The sequence below is a fragment of the Stegodyphus dumicola genome, chromosome 2 (assembly GCF_044657685.1).
Source record: "Stegodyphus dumicola isolate Sdum_Otavi_A_Nest chromosome 2, ASM4465768v1".
NCBI classification, from domain to species: Eukaryota; Metazoa; Arthropoda; class Arachnida; order Araneae; family Eresidae; genus Stegodyphus; species Stegodyphus dumicola.
The window spans coordinates 17,282,243-17,299,189 of record NC_140769.1 but is presented as its reverse complement, the minus strand read 5'-3'; positions in this window follow the sequence as shown (position 1 = coordinate 17,299,189).

The following is a 16,947-nucleotide window of genomic DNA, read 5'->3' as shown; positions in this document are numbered from 1 at the left end:
TTTCTTTTCTTAAAAGATGAATGTGTGGGAATGAGGAAGTGAAAGTAATAATTTAATAAACAAAAAGTTATCCAACCATGACCTTCTTTTTTTTTCAAAGTCAACCTTTCCAATCCAAGGACGTCCAGAGATAGAGGAAGCAGGGAGAGAGGAGGAGGAGTTAAGTGAAGGTCACACTCTCTTTCTCTCTATAAATAAAAGGGGAGAGCCCCAAAGTCGTATTTTTGTCCAAGTGGATCATGAGGAGGCATCCCCAGCTCACTACGTGTATTCCTTTCAAATATAAATATGTTGATCTTTCCTTTTATATCATCCAAGGAGTCGTTTACCTGAAAGCCTCCGATTTTTCAAAATGTGCGGGTTATTATACCGTGGGGAGTTATCAAAAGATGCGGGACGAATTTTTGTCCGACGAAAACGTGTTGATGGCTCGTGACATTCCACCTTTGGATGCACAAATTTTGTTAATGAAACGAGCCAAATATTTTTACACGTCCCACTTTCTAACCGTCTCGCAAATGGATTATGGATCGTCTTGAGAAGACAAAAGGGATTCTCGTTCATTTTAGTGAATGGTTGCACAAATGTGTGCACGAACCTCTCTCGATCGAGAAGACTGGGAAGAATACCTATTATATTCTTCTCGAGGACTCTCCTTCTTCGTGTCCTCTTAGAGAGGCTACGACTTTTGAAAAAATCCTCGAGCAAGAAAAAATAGAATGGTGGAACAACTACCCCATCCCTCTCCCCGAGCATCAAGAGGAGCCTGTTCAGAAGAAAAAAAAACCTTTCCAAAAGCCTATCCTCATCCTCCTCGATAATGGTGGGGATGAGGAGAAGCCTGTTCAGATTCCTCTCAGTTTGTCAAAACCCGTCGAGGATGAAAAACCTCTCCCTTCCTCAAAACCCCTTGAGGAAGAGAGACCCCTCGAGAAGGAGAAATCTCTCCCATTGTCAAACCTCCTCGAAGATGAAAAACCTCTCCATTTCTCAAGACCCCTCGAGAAGGAGGGACCTCTTCCTTTATCAAACCCCCTCGAAGATGAAAAACCTCTCCATTTATCAAGACCCCTCGAAAATGAGGGACCTCTCAATTTGTCAAAACCCCTCGAGGATAAGGGAACCAAAACTTCTCTCTCTTTCGAAGAGGAGGGACCTCTCAATTTGTCAAGACCCCTCGAGAATAAGGGAACCAAAACTTGTCTCTCTTTCGAAGAGGAGGGACCTCTCAATTTGTCAAGACCCCTCGAGAATAAGGAAACCGAAAATCCTCTCCCTTTCTCAAGACTTCTCGAGGAGGAGGAGAGACCGCTTCATGTCTCAAGACAGGACCCCCCTCTATCTCTTGAGGTTCCGAGGGAAACGATTCCTATTGAAAAACCATCTATCGACAATTCCCAGAAAAGGTCTTCGGAGGAGATTAGACTTCCATGTAGAAAACGAATCTGCCACAATCATCATCATCATAATAATAATAATAATAATAATAATAATAATAATATACCCCCTTCTCAACAACAGAATCCTACAACATTTGCAGATAAATGCATTCAAACCAATCCCTTTATAGTAACCCTTTTGATTGGAGAACCCGTGCATTAGCATCGAAAAATAAAATGAGATTCTAGACTGTTTCTATGACCAGAATGTTATGCCAATAGATAGGTCTAGCTCAGAATTTTTCTTTTTAAAAGAAAATAAATAAATAATCCAAAGACTCTTCGTAAATATAAATGGTAAAGTCTCGAGTCGGCTGGAAAAAAAATTTTCAGAGCTGAGAAAAATTTTTCAACTCAAAAAAAAAAAAACTTTTTGTTAATTTTTATCATGGCTTAGACATGATAAAAATTAACGACCCTCTTCCCTTTTCGTCTGGGAATGTTGTCTCACTCTTTTGAAAAACAAATCGTGATTCATTCAAGGAATGATTGCCATTAGCGAAAGGATGAGTCATGATCTATTTTTAGAAAGGGTGAGACATCCTTCCCAGGAGGGCCATTAATTTTTATCATGTCTAAAGACATGATAAAAATTAACCAAAAGTTTTTTTTTTTTTTGATTAGAGAATTTTTATCTCACCTCTGAGAAATTTTTTTTCTCCCAGCCGATTCGAGACTTTACCCATTTGTTTTTTAGAATGATTTCTCCCTGATCTATTATTTCAAAATTCCAAGTTTCGCTTCAGAACCATCTGTGCTGTTGAAAAAGTAACATGATATATGTATTTTTTAATGAGTTCTGTCAAGATTGAATTGTGCAGGATCGACCTTGCGAATTTCTTCTCTGTGTCTTTAAATAATAATGATACCGAACCGCTTTTTGTAGAGCGCAATGGAAAAAACCTTTTGTATGGTTAGGACAATTCATGTGTTCGATCCCATTGTATTTGAGAATCTCTTGCGTCGATCCCGAAATGCAATAAATGGATCTTTGCAACCATTTCTCTAAAAACCGCCGTTTCATTTCTCCTCGCACCCAAATCATGGAAAAAGGTTCCGTCAACATCGTTAACACCCATGGAAAATAACTGTACGGAATTTCTCCTTCGTACCACGACAAGCCGTGATAATAATCACTCGCCCACACAGCGGTTCGTTTTTCTTTCTCGGTGAGCATTTGCCATGGAAACGGGGCTTTAAAAACAAATACCCCTCGAGAAGTACCGTCCAATGTGACGTAAGCTAATTCTTTCAAAATAAAGGCTCCTTGAGAATTGTAGAAACCTTCAAAGTCGAACACGAGTTCCATGTTTTTTATTCCTTTTTCTTTCCAAGGTGACCTTTATTATTATTATGATGATGGATGTGTATTAAGATACGCACGATATTATTCAAAAAACAAATATATATATACGAATGTGACCTTTCCCAGGATTCATACGACCTGTTACGTGCAACCTTCTCTCTCTATATATATAAAAGAGGAGACGGCGAGAGAACGCTATCCATTTTTTCCTTCAGGACACACAGCGAGAGAGAATTTTGTTTTCTTTTTTTCCTCAATTGAAGAAGATGGACATTTTGAGTGCCAAACCTCTCAAAGATTCCTACATTGTTCTGGACATGGAATACTTTCACTCTTATGATCCAAAGACGGGAGATATATGTTTCATCTTGAAAGAACTGGGCTACATCACTTGCGATTTAACCTTATGCGGATCCATGATTTTTCTCCCTCCTGTCCATTACGATGACTTATCGTCCCGCAATCAAGCTGTGGTCAACCAGACTACAAATAACCGACACGGCCTTCAATGGACCGAGGGTCGTCTTTCCTACGAGCATCTTCCTACGATCCTGAAAATACTGACCGAAAATGTGGAGGTGATCTACGTCAATGGATACGATAAAGCCGAATTTTTCAGCAAGCTCTGCCAGCGATCCGTTTATGAGTTTTACATCCCAGGGAAAACCGAGTGGCGGAACAAGTCGAAATGCACGCGACACCAATATTTCCAAAAGATGATTCATTGTGCCGAGAACAAGGTGAGAAATTTTCGATACCATTTGATGGAGGGTAGTTACGTTTTCCGGAAATTACATTGTTACCCCTCCGAAAGCAAAGCTGTCGAGAGGAGGCGGAAGAATCTCCCCAGGAGAACTCGTGCGATGAGGAGGAGGAGAATGAACTTTCTAATAATAATAATAATAAATGTCTAAGTTGGGATGCTTTAGAGACCCAAGAATATTGGTCTCAACCCTTATCTCACCTAGACCTGAAAGAGGATCCTCAAGTGTACTCTTTGTGGTCCTCTTCTAAAATTTGGTCTTGGAGAGAACCCTTGAATGTTCATGAATAAAATGGTATGTAAATCCCTAGAGAAAAAAAATAGAAAAAAAAGTTCCTTTTTTTGTAATATGTTGATTTCTTTCCAATCCCATTTCTTTTCCATAACTCCACTCCCAATCGACGAGAAGAAGAAGAATTTTCCAAGTTACGCAAGACGAATCTTCCAAGTTACACAAGACGTAGAAAGATTTCATAAGGATTTATAAATCACACGCTCCCACATGATATATGTATAGAGAGAAAAAGACCCTCTGTTCTCTAGCCAATACGTCAAGACTTCCCTAAACTAAGAGAGATCATGAGTACCGAGGAAACCTTAGCAGAGCAAGTGGAAAGACTTTCAAAGAGATTAGAAGAGTTAAGACGGGATAGATTTACAGTTCCGCCGACTAAAGAGGAAACTATCATCGATTTCAACAAACCACTGTACTTTCATCCCCTACCCCAAAGAATGAGACGAGTGGACTCGCCGTTGAACAGTTCCAATGAGAAACAAAATGTCACTTATTTGAATAGCCAATTTCAACACATGAATATTTCATAAGTATTTTTTTTCCTAAAGCGTAGGGAGATCGGATCAGTAGTTTTTCCCTTTTCATCGTCGAAAAAGATTGGGAGGAAAAATCTTTCTCAGCTCTCTCAGAAAACTTTTTTAGCCTTAAAAAAAAAAAAAAAACTTTTTGTTAATTTTTATCATGTCTTAGACATGACAAAAATTATTGCTACCCCCCTTTTGTCTGGGAATGTTGTCTCACACTTTCTAAAAATAGACCATCACTGCTCCTTTCCTAAAGAATAGAATTCCAAGAATGGGATCTGGTCTATTTTTAGAAACGGTGAGACCCTATTCCCAGACAAAAGGCGGGTAGAGTTAATTTTTATCATGTCTAAAGTTCAGGGTCCATCCATCTTCTTATGTGAAACGGTGACCCTGACGAGATCGAGATAAACAAGTCCTGTGAGTTGTTTTGTAATCTTGACGCGATCCAACAAAGAATTTTTATTTTTTTTTAAATAGGCGGTGGGGAGAGAAAATGTTCTCACGACCCTCAGATATCTTTTCATAAATATATTTTTTATCAAAGTGTTTCTTTCATTCCGATCCTTTTAAGAGGTTGGAATGACCCTGACATTTAGATGGGGTCGCGATCCCGACAGATGTCGCGCGAGTATAAAAGTGTGTGTCCTCCGCGAGATTTCTTCAGAGAACAGAAGAAGACGTGAACTGAGCTGGTAAGTCCCTTTGGTCCTATGAATATGGTTATCTATAAAATCGATTTGATTCTTAGTTTTTTTTAATAATCATAATAATCATAACTTCATTTAAAAAGAATTCTCTTCTTAACCCTTTGAAAAGAAAAATGTCTCTTTCAAGACGACGACTCTAAAACGTTTTATTGTTTCCCCCCCCTTTCTAGATCTTCCCTGTTATACATATATACCTTTTCGATTCTCTTTTTTTGCTTCAGTTTGTGGAAGACATCACCGTATTCATCGCCATGGCGTGTTCAGAAAACTTTATCGTGCTCGATCTAGAGGGTTTCCAGTCCTACAACCACAAGAAGGGTGAATTTACCTACGTTTTAAAAGAATTGGGCTATGCGACAAAAGATTTTTTGACCGTGGGATCGTTGACGTTTGCTCCTCCTCACCCCTTCCACCAACTGAATGAAAAAAACCAAAAGACGAATGCCTGGCTGACGAGAAACCGGCACGGACTTCGTTGGAACGAGGGTCATATTCCCTACAACCATTTAGGACGCATTCTCCAATCGCTCACTCACAGCTTCTCCAAGATTTATGTGGTGGGATGTCAGAAAGCTAAATTCTTTGCTAAAGCCTTGGATTATCAAAAACCCGTGACGGAAATTTATGTGCCAGATGGAATCATTTGGAAGTATCCGGAAAAATGTGCCCGACATCATCAAAGGTGGAAATATTTCCATTGTGCCGAAAACAAAGTGCGCAACTATCGATGGCATATTACGGAAGGAGATTTTCATATCAATCACGTCTATCCAGACGGAACGGAGAAAGGGGAGAGGATTCAGGAGGAAGCAGACAATCCTCTGCAAGCTTTTGATAAGGCCTACGATCAGTTAGAGAAGGATCCGTCCCCAAAAGCGTACGATAACCTCATCCAGAAATGGGATAATCTGTCCTGTTTCCAAGTGATGGAACATCCGGATGAGCATACGCCTTTCCACTTGATGGGCTCTTCTACTTCTTCTTCTTTGTCGTCAACTTCCTCCAATAACTCGAGGAAGACGGAGGGTTGGGGAGACATACCTGAAAATATTCCCCATTACGATCCAGCAGCCTGTTGGGACGAACCTTCCAAAGAATCTCATGAGACCCCCAAAATATCTTCAGAGGATCCAAAGACAAAATCCACTGAGTGTTGGGACAATGAACGAACGACTCATGATCCAAAATCCACTAAGACTATGTCCACTGAGTGTTGGGACAATGAACAGACGACTCATGCTCCAAAATCGACTGAGACTATGTCCACTGAGTGTTGCGACGATGAAACCGAAAAGACGACAGAGAATTGGGATGACCGTTCTCAAAAGTATTTGAATTGATATATACATAAACTCAGGAGAAAAAAAAATAAAGAAAAGATTTTTAGAAATAAGTAGAGGAAGGTTCTCCGCTTTCCCTATATTTATGGAAATGGACTGAGAAGAAAGAGAGAGAGACGAATCAGGAGACCAAAAAAAAATGGGTCTTGGAAGGAATGAGTGCAAATGCATTCGATTCCTTCCGAGACCCATTTTTTTTGGGTCCCTCTCTCATCCAATCTTGGAAAAGAACTTTGTCCTATTTTTCTAGGTCCATTCAAAAAGAAATGAATCTATCCATAAATTTTCTTAAAAGAAAAAAAACAAAAAGATCCATTACCTGGAAACGTCGAATGCTGAAATAGTTAACAGTGAGCCCATTCTTAAAGAAACGGGGATGTTTTATTCATCCAGTCGAGTGCCGAAAAATTTCTGAGAGCCGGAAAAAAATTTCTCTAGCTGAAAAAAAAAAAAAAAAAAAAAAAAAAAAAAAAAAAAAAAAAACACCCTTTTACTCTGAAAATCTGAAAATTGATGTCTTCAATTTTTCAAAAATTGAAGACATCAATTTTCAAATTTTCAGAGTAAAAGGGGGGGTAATTTATTTTTCAGAAACTTTTCCCAGCCGACTCGATGTGAATAAAACTTTACTGTTTGTTAAGAATGTTATTTAATGGATCGATTTGAACCTATCGAGTTTCACTTGAGTTCCGGCCGTGCTGTGGGCCCACCTGGATACAAGTTTTGCCCTTTTGGAATAGAATAAAACTTTACTGTTTTTTAAGAATGTTATTTAATGGATCGATTTCAACCTATCGAGTTTCGCTTGAGTTCCGGCCGTTCTGTGGGCCCACCTGGATACAAGTTTTCCCCTTTTGGAATAGAATTTCCATCAAGGTAGGCAGGCGACTTTTCCCATTTTTGCATTTTTCATGTCATTTCATTTGTATTACAATATACTGAAAACGGGCGTTCGAACTGATTTCTAGGCTATTTCTATACAAATGGAGCTCGATCCAAGAAAGAAATGATGTCTTTTTTTTATTTTGTGGACTGCCAATTTGTATTGGAATATACTGAAAACGGGTGTTTGAGTCGATTTTCAGTATATTTCAATACAAATAGAGCTCGATCCAAGAAAAAAATGATGTCTTTTTTTATTTTGTGGACAACCAATTTTGTATTGGAATATACTGAAAACGGGCATTCACGTTGGTTTTCAGTATATTACAATACAAGTGGAGCTCGATCCAAGAAAAAAATGATGTCTTTTTTTTATGTTGTGGACAAGAAATTTTGTATTGGAATATACTGAAAACGGGCGTTCACGTCGGTTTTCAGTATATCTCAATACAAGTGGAGCTGGATCCAAGAAAAAAATGATGTCTTTTTTTTATTTTGTGGACAGCCAATTTTGTATTGGAATATACTGAAAACGGGCGTTCACGTCGGTTTTCAGTATATTACAATACAAATGGATCTCGATCCAAGAAAAAAATGATGTCTTTTTTTTATGTTGTGGACAACCAATTTTGTATTGGAATATACTGAAAACGGGCATTCACGTTGGTTTTCAGTATATTACAATACAAGTGGAGCTGGATCCAAGAAAAAAATGATGTCTTTTTTTTATTTTGTGGACAGCCAATTTTGTATTGGAATATACTGAAAACGGGCGTTCACGTCGGTTTTCAGTATATTTCAATACAAGTGGAGCTGGATCCAAGAAAAAAATGATGTCTTTTTTTTATTTTGTGGACAGCCAATTTTGTATTGGAATATACTGAAAACGGGCATTCACGTTGGTTTTCAGTATATTACAATACAAGTGGAGCTCGATCCAAGAAAAAAATGATGTCTTTTTTTTATGTTGTGGACAACCAATTTTGTATTGGAATATACTTAAATCGGGCGTTCACGTCGGTTTTCAGTATATTTCAATACAAGTGGAGCTGGATCCAAGAAAAAAAATGATGTCTTTTTTTTATGTTGTTGACAGCCAATTTTGTATTGGAATATACTGAAAACGGGCGTTCACGTCGGTTTTCAGTATATTACAATACAAATGGAGCTCGATCCAAGAAAAAAATGATGTCTTTTTTTTATGTTGTGGACAACCAATTTTGTATTGGAATATACTGAAAACGGGCATTCACGTTGGTTTTCAGTATATTACAATACAAGTGGAGCTGGATCCAAGAAAAAAATGATGTCTTTTTTTTATTTTGTGGACAGCCAATTTTGTATTGGAATATACTGAAAACGGGCGTTCACGTCGGTTTTCAGTATATTACAATACAAATGGAGCTGGATCCAAGAAAAAAATGATGTCTTTTTTTTATGTTGTGGACAACCAATTTTGTATTGGAATATACTGAAAACGGGCATTCACGTTGGTTTTCAGTATATTACAATACAAGTGGAGCTGGATCCGAGAAAAAAATGATGTCTTTTTTTTATTTTGTGGACAGACAATTTTGTATTGGAATATACTGAAAACGGGCGTTCACGTTGGTTTTCAGTATATTACAATACAAGTGGAGCTGGATCCAAGAAAAAAATGATGTCTTTTTTTTATTTTGTGGACAGCCAATTTTGTATTGGAATATACTGAAAACGGGCGTTCACGTTGGTTTTCAGTATATTACAATACAAGTGGAGCTCCATCCAAGAAAAAAATGATGTCTTTTTTTTATTTTGTGGACAGCCAATTTTGTATTGGAATATACTGAAAACGGGCGTTCACGTCGGTTTTCAGTATATTACAATACAAATGGAGCTCGATCCGAGAAAAAAATGATGTCTTTTTTTTATGTTGTGGACAACCAATTTTGTATTGGAATATACTGAAAACGGGCATTCACGTTGGTTTTCAGTATATTACAATACAAGTGGAGCTGGATCCAAGAAAAAAATGATGTCTTTTTTTTATGGAGCTCCATCCAAGAAAAAAATGATGTCTTTTTTATGTTGTGGACTGCCCTATTTTGTATTGGAATATACTGAAAACGGGCGTTCACGTCGGTTTTCAATATATTTCAATACAAATGGAGCTCCATCCAAGAAAAAAATGATGTCTTTTTTTTATGTTGTGGACTGCCCTATTTTGTATTGGAATATACTGAAAACGGGCGTTCGAGTTGGTTTTCAGTATATTCAAATAGAAATGGAGCTCTATCCAAGAAAAAAATGATGTCTTTTTTATGTTGTGAACAATCAATTTTGTATTGGAATATACTGAAAACGGGCGTTCGAGTCCTTTTTCCGACTATTTCTACACACATTCCACTATATTAAAATGACGTCATGGTTGAGTCCACACAGAGTCGTCCCCGGACAGAGTCGTCTCCGGACAAAGTCTTCCCCGGACAATTTTATACCGAATTTGTGTAGAGATATACTTAAAATGGGCTTGGAAAGTATAGAAAAGAGAAGAATTGAAAGTGAAAGTCAAAAAGTAAAATGGGATCGGCTGGGAAAAATTTCTGAGAGCCGAGAAAAAATTCTGAGTCAGAAAATAAAGAAAAAATATATAATATATATATATTATATAATATATATTATATAATATATATTATAAATACTTTTTGTTAATTTTTATCATGTCTTCTAGACATGATAAAAATTAACTAATCCCTTTTGTCTGGGAATGTTGTCTCACCGTTTCTAAAAAATAGACCATGACTCATTCTTTCTAAAGAATAGAATTTCAAGAAAAGAATGGGTTCTGGTCTATTTTTAGAAACGGTGAGACAACATTCCCAGACAAAAGGGGGGTACATTGAGTCTGTGCTGTAGACCCTGAACAACCTATCGGTCACCGGTAATATATCTGGAAGGACCCCAAAAAGCTATCCACTGTCGTTGGAATTGTGTTCACTGGAGGCTATTTCTTTTTTTCGCAATCTCGCTTTTAGTTTTCTCTGAGATTCTTTAGAAATGGGTGAAGATGGGTAGCGTGAAGAGGGGGACACCTGGATCAGGATTCCCGATTAGGGTAGAGAGGGAGGCGTGTTGCCTTTTCAACAGCCCACAGTGTTCTGAACAGAAACGTGGAATGCTTTTATAGAAAAGAGAAGAGTTGAAAGTGAAATTAACTCACCCCCTTTTGTCTGGGTATGTTGTCTAACCGTTTCTAAAATTAGACCAGAACCCAGTCTTTTCTTCGAATTCTATTCTTTAAAAGGATGAGTCATGGTCTATTTTTAGAAAGTGGGAGACAACATTCCCAGACAAAAGGGGGGTGAGTTAATTTTTATCATGTCTAGAAGACATGATAAAAATTAACAAAAAGTTTTTTTTTTTTTTTTTTTTTTTTTACATTTCAGAATTTTTTTCTGAGCTCTGAGAAATTTTTCCTAGCTGATCCCATTTCGTTTTTCGACTTTCACTTTCAACTCTTCACTTTTCCTATCCACTGTCGTTGGAATTGTGTTCACTGGAGGCTATTTCTTTTTTTGCAATCTCGCTTTTAGTTTTCTCTGAGATTCTTTAGAAATGGCTATACAAATTTCACCATCTATATAGAGATGATGTCCAAACAAAGTCGTCCCCGGACCATCTTGATGACCGAATATGTATAGAAATATTCTGAAAATGGGCTTGAGGGCCGGTTTCTGGACGATTCCTCTACAAATTCGGCCGCATCCAGAAAAACAAAAATACATAGTTTCTTTTTTGGGTGGACAGGAGATGATAAATTTCTTTTCTCTCTCTCTCTCTCTCCCAATATTGGAGGAGAGAGTGGCCCAAAAAAATGGGTCTCGGAAGGAATCGAATGCATTTTGAAATGCACTCATTCCTTCCAAGACCCATTTTTTTGGTCTCCTGATTCAACTCTCCAGTCTATGGAATAGGGAAAGCGGAGAACGTTTCCCCTTCTTTAAGCGACTGGAGACCATATCGCATCATCATCATCATCATCATCACCATCACCATCATCCTCTTTCTGATACTTTTCAACGAAGGCTTGATGTCTCTGGATGATTTTGGGGAGATGATGGATCCCGAATTGAGTGATGAAAAAGAGAGGACTCTTTTTCCTTTCTTGTTCGTCTTGCACAGTCTCTCGGAGGGTGATATACGTTTCCCCGTCCTCCTCAATTTTCGTCAGAGGTCTCATGAATATTTTACACATCCAAGGGAAGAGCGACTTGTTATGCAGGGATTTCGAAGCGACGAAAGCCGCTTCATTCGAAGTGAGGACAATCTGGTTCGGTTGACCCCATTCTTTGGAGTAGTTGTCCAAATCGCCTAGTCGAAGAAAATGGTGTCGATTAGGAAAAAAGACTTGGAGAACACTCGTCGTATGCGAGACGTTCGTAGGCAAGAGAGTCAAGATATCTTTGGCATTCCAGTACAGGAATCCTAGATCCACATACGCGTGCACGTAATAGTCATCATTATATTCCAGTTTGAGCAGCATGGCTTTTGTTTTTTTTTTTTCGTTCTCAAGGCGAAACACTCGTCTGATATGAACAAGAGCTCGCTGGCGATCCGTTTATATAGACTCCTCAGAGAGAGAGAGAGAGAGGGGAGGAACAAGGTTGATGAATTCTAAAATAAACAAAAAATGATAACGAAATGAGATCGGCTGGCAAAATATTTTCAGAGCTCAGAAAAAAATTCTGAGATGTAAAAAAAAAAAAAAAAAAAACTTTTTGTTAATTTTTATCATGTCTTCTAGACATGATAAAAAATAACTCACCCCCCTTTTGTCTGGGTATGTTGTCTCACCGTTTCTAAAAATAGACCAGAACCCTGTCTTTTCTTGGATTTTATTCTTTAAAAGGATGAGTCATGGTCTATTTTTAGAATGTGGGAGACAACATTCCCAGACAAAAGGGGGGTGAGTTAATTTTTATCATGTCTAGAAGACATGATAAAAATTAACAAAAAGTTTTTTTTTTTTTTTTTAGAATTTTTTTCTGAGCTCTGAGAAATTTTTCCTAGCCGATCTCATTTCGTTTTTCGACTTTGACTTTCAACTCTTCACTTTTCTATAAAAGCATTCCACGTTTCTGTTCAGAACAGTGTCTCTCTCTACCCAAATCTGAAACCTTAGTTACGAGAGAATATGAGACTAGAAAAATAGTTTAGCTTATTGATCTAAAAAATGTCCCATGCTAGAACTCAGAATTATAATCAGAGCGGGGCTTTCCCGTATCCACTTCCAAGATTTTAGATTTGTCATGGGTGACATGTTCCCAAATTCATAAATTCTTCAATTATAGTCCCCTTCTTTGACAAATGGCTAAGAAATTCTTAAAGAATATCATGATAAAGATTTAGCTATCTACATATAACATTATGTTTTCTTTTCAAAAAAAATCCAGTCTTGATCGAAATGGACTTTACGCACAATTTATTGTGTCCCCACCTTTCCAAGATTGGTTTGAAGAAGTGATCAAAAAAATTGGGGCTGGAAGGAAAAGAGTGCATTTCGAGAAAAGAAAAGAGGACCCTCTTTTTCTCGCAATGCACTCGTTTCCTTCCAGACCCATTTCGTTTGCCTCCTCAGAACTCTCTTTCTTTTCTCATCCCTCTCTCTCTTAAGAGGGATTGAAAGAAAGAGGCTAGATGGAAAAGTTTCTTATTTTTCTTTCGAGAAGATAAAAAAAATTTGGAGGAGGGGCAAATTTTTTTTTGGGGTGGTGGTGGTTGTTTTTTTTAGAAGGTGATGACTTTAGTGACATTTAAAGAGACCACCAGAGGATCCGTTTGAGTCTCGACGACCTTTTCTTGACGGGGGTCTGTCTGGCAATAAGCGCTGGCATATTGTTTAGGGTAAGTAGAAGAATCCGTCATGCCTGGATGAGGCGGTATGTAGCGCACTCCCAGATTAAAGAGGGTGATGAAGGGAAATTTCTCCCCCGGATAGAGCAGTCGGTAAACGGCTTGATTGGGTACAACTCGAACCAGCGGCTGAGTTAAAATGCTATACACCCAGGCCAGAAGCTGATTATTTTTAGGATTATTTTCGGCCAGATGTAACATTTCTTCGCTGGAGAGGACATATCCCTCTTGAGAACTGCCGAGACTCTCAAGATCTTTTATTTTCCTGAAGACGTGGTGTTCGTCGAAAAACACGGAGAGAATGTCCCAGGTTCTTTTACTGGAAGTATGAATCAGAGGCAAAATGTCCGTAGCGTTCCAAAACAATCTTCCGTCATCCACATAACAGCGAATGCTCACAAACTCATTATATAAGACGCGGATCATCATCTTGAGTAGAAATATGGATACGCACAGCAGTCTCTCTCTCTGGGAAATAGAGTCTGTCTTCCACTCGCCTCTCTATATATACGAGAAGACCACGTGATGGGCGACGTGACGGTTGACTTCTAGAAAAAAAAATCAACTTTGTCTATCTCTCTCTCTCTATGACCTTCTATTTCTTTTCCTAAAGGACACCCTGTCACCTTTTCAAAGGTCATGGGATTGAGAGGACCGAAAGAAAAAAAAAACAACCATCCTTTGTATACTACCTATGACCTTCTCCTAGAGACCCCTGTCATTTTCTTCTCGAAAGCTACGTGATGAAAGCTTTTTTTTTATTCTAAAGTTTATCAACTTTGTAGACACATGACCCCGTCACCTTCTCAAAGGCCATGTCGTATGGAATGGGACCCTTTTGGTTTTTTCATTTGAGAAAATAAAAAATAAAACAACTCTATAACCATCTCTCTATGACCTTCACAAACACTCATTTCGTTATCATTTTTTGTTTATTTTAGAATTCATCAACCTTGTTCCTCCCCTCTCTCTCTCTCTCTCTGAGGAGTCTATATAAACGGATCGCCAGCGAGCTTTTGTTCATATCAGACGAGTGTTTCGCCTTGAGAACGGAAAAAAAAATTACAAAAGCCATGCTGCTCAAACTGGAATATAATGATGACTATTACGTGCACGCGTATCTGGATCTAGGATTCCTGTACTGGAATGCCAAAGATATCTTGACTCTCTTGCCTACGAACGTCTCGCATACGACGAGTGTTCTCCAAGTCTTTTTTCCTAATCGACACCATTTTCTTCGACTAGGCGATTTGGACAACTACTCCAAAGAATGGGGTCAACCGAACCAGATTGTCCTCACTTCGAATGAAGCGGCTTTCGTCGCTTCGAAATCCCTGCATAACAAGTCGCTCTTCCCTTGGATGTGTAAAATATTCATGAGACCTCTGACGAAAATTGAGGAGGACGGGGAAACGTATATCACCCTCCGAGAGACTGTGCAAGACGAACAAGAAAGGAAAAAGAGTCCTCTCTTTTTCATCACTAAATTCGGGATCCATCATCTCCCCAAAATCATCCAGAGACATCAAGCCTTCGTTGAAAAGTATCAAAAAGAGGATGATGGTGATGGTGATGATGATGATGATGATGATGCGATATGGTCTCCAGTCGCTTAAAGAAGGGGAAACGTTCTCCGCTTTCCCTATTCCATAGACTGGAGAGTTGAATCAGGAGACCAAAAAAATGGGTCTTGGAAGGAATGAGTGCATTTCAAAATGCATTCGATTCCTTCCGAGACCCATTTTTTTGGGCCACTCTCTCCTCCAATATTGGGAGAGAGAGAGAGAGAGAAAAGAAATTTATCATCTCCTGTCCACCCAAAAAAGAAACTATGTATTTTTGTTTTTCTGGATGCGGCCGAATTTGTAGAGGAATCGTCCAGAAACCGGCCCTCAAGCCCATTTTCAGACTATTTCTATACATATTCGGTCATCAAGATGGTCCGGGGACGACTTTGTTTGGACATCATCTCTATATATATGGTGAAATTTGTATAGCCATTTCTAAAGAATCTCAGAGAAAACTAAAAGCTAGATTGCAAAAGAAGAAATAGCCTCCAGTGAACACAATTCCAACGACAGTGGATAGGAAAAGTGAAGAGTTGAAAGTAAAAGTCGAAAAACGGAATGGGATCAGCTAGGAAAAATTTCTCAGAGCTCAGAAAAAAATTCTGAAATGTAAAAAAAAAAAAAAAAAAAACTTTTGTTAATTTTTATCATGTCTTCTAGACATGATAAAAATTAACTCACCCCCCTTTTGTCTGGGAATGTTGTCTCCCACTTTCTAAAAATAGAACATGACTCATCCTTTTAAAGAATAGAATTCCAAGAAAAGACTGGGTTCTGGTCTATTTTTAGAAACGGTGAGACAACATACCCAGACAAAAGGGGGTGAGTTAATTTCACTTTCAACTCTTCTCTTTTCTATAAAAGCATTCCACGTTTCTGTTCAGAACACTGTGGGCTGTTGAAAAGGCAACACGCCTCCCTCTCTACCCTAATCGGGAATCCTGATCCAGGTGTCCCCCTCTTCACGCTACCCATCTTCACCCATTTCTAAAGAATCTCAGAGAAAACTAAAAGCGAGATTGCGAAAAAAAGAAATAGCCTCCAGTGAACACAATTCCAACGACAGTGGATAGCTTTTTGGGGTCCTTCCAGATATATTACCGGTGACCGATAGGTTGTTCAGGGTCTACAGCACAGACTCAATGTACCCCCCTTTTGTCTGGGAATGTTGTCTCACCGTCTCTAAAAATAGACCAGAACCCATTCTTTTCTTGGAATTCTATTCTTTAGAAAGAATGAGTCATGGTCTATTTTTTAGAAATGGTGAGACAACATTCCCAGACAAAAGGGATTAGTTAATTTTTATCATGTCTAGAAGACATGATAAAAATTAACAAAAAGTATTTATAATATATATTATATAATATATATTATATAATATATATATTATATATTTTTTCTTTTTTTTCTGACTCAGAATTTTTTCTCGGCTCTCAGAAATTTTTCCCAGCCGATCCCATTTTGCTTTTTGACTTTCAATTCTTCTCTTTTCTATACTTTCCAAGCCCATTTTAAGTATATCTCTACACAAATTCGGTATAAAATTGTCCGGGGACGACTTTGTCCGGAGACGACTCTGTCCGGGGACGACTCTGTGTGGACTCAACCATGACGTCATTTTAATATAGTGGAATGTGTGTAGAAATAGTCGGAAAAAGGACTCGAACGCCCGTTTTCAGTATATTCCAATACAAAATTGATTGTTCACAACATAAAAAAGACATCATTTTTTTCTTGGATAGAGCTCCATTTCTATTTGAATATACTGAAAACCAACTCGAACGCCCGTTTTCAGTATATTCCAATACAAAATAGGGCAGTCCACAACATAAAAAAAAGACATCATTTTTTTCTTGGACGGAGCTCCATTTGTATTGAAGTATACTGAAAACCGACGTGAACGCCCGTTTTCAGTATATTCCAATACAAAATAGGGCAGTCCACAACATAAAAAAAAGACATCATTTTTTTCTTGGATGGAGCTCCATAAAAAAAGACATCATTTTTTTCTTGGATCGAGCTCCATTTGTATTGTAATATACTGAAAACCGACGTGAACGCCCGTTTTCAGTATATTCCAATACAAAATTGGCTGTCTACAAAATAAAAAAAGACATCATTTTTTTCTTGGATGGAGATCCACTTGTATTGTAATATACTGAAAACCAACGTGAAGGCCCGTTTTCAGTATATTCCAATACAAAATTGGCTGTCCACAAAATAAAAAA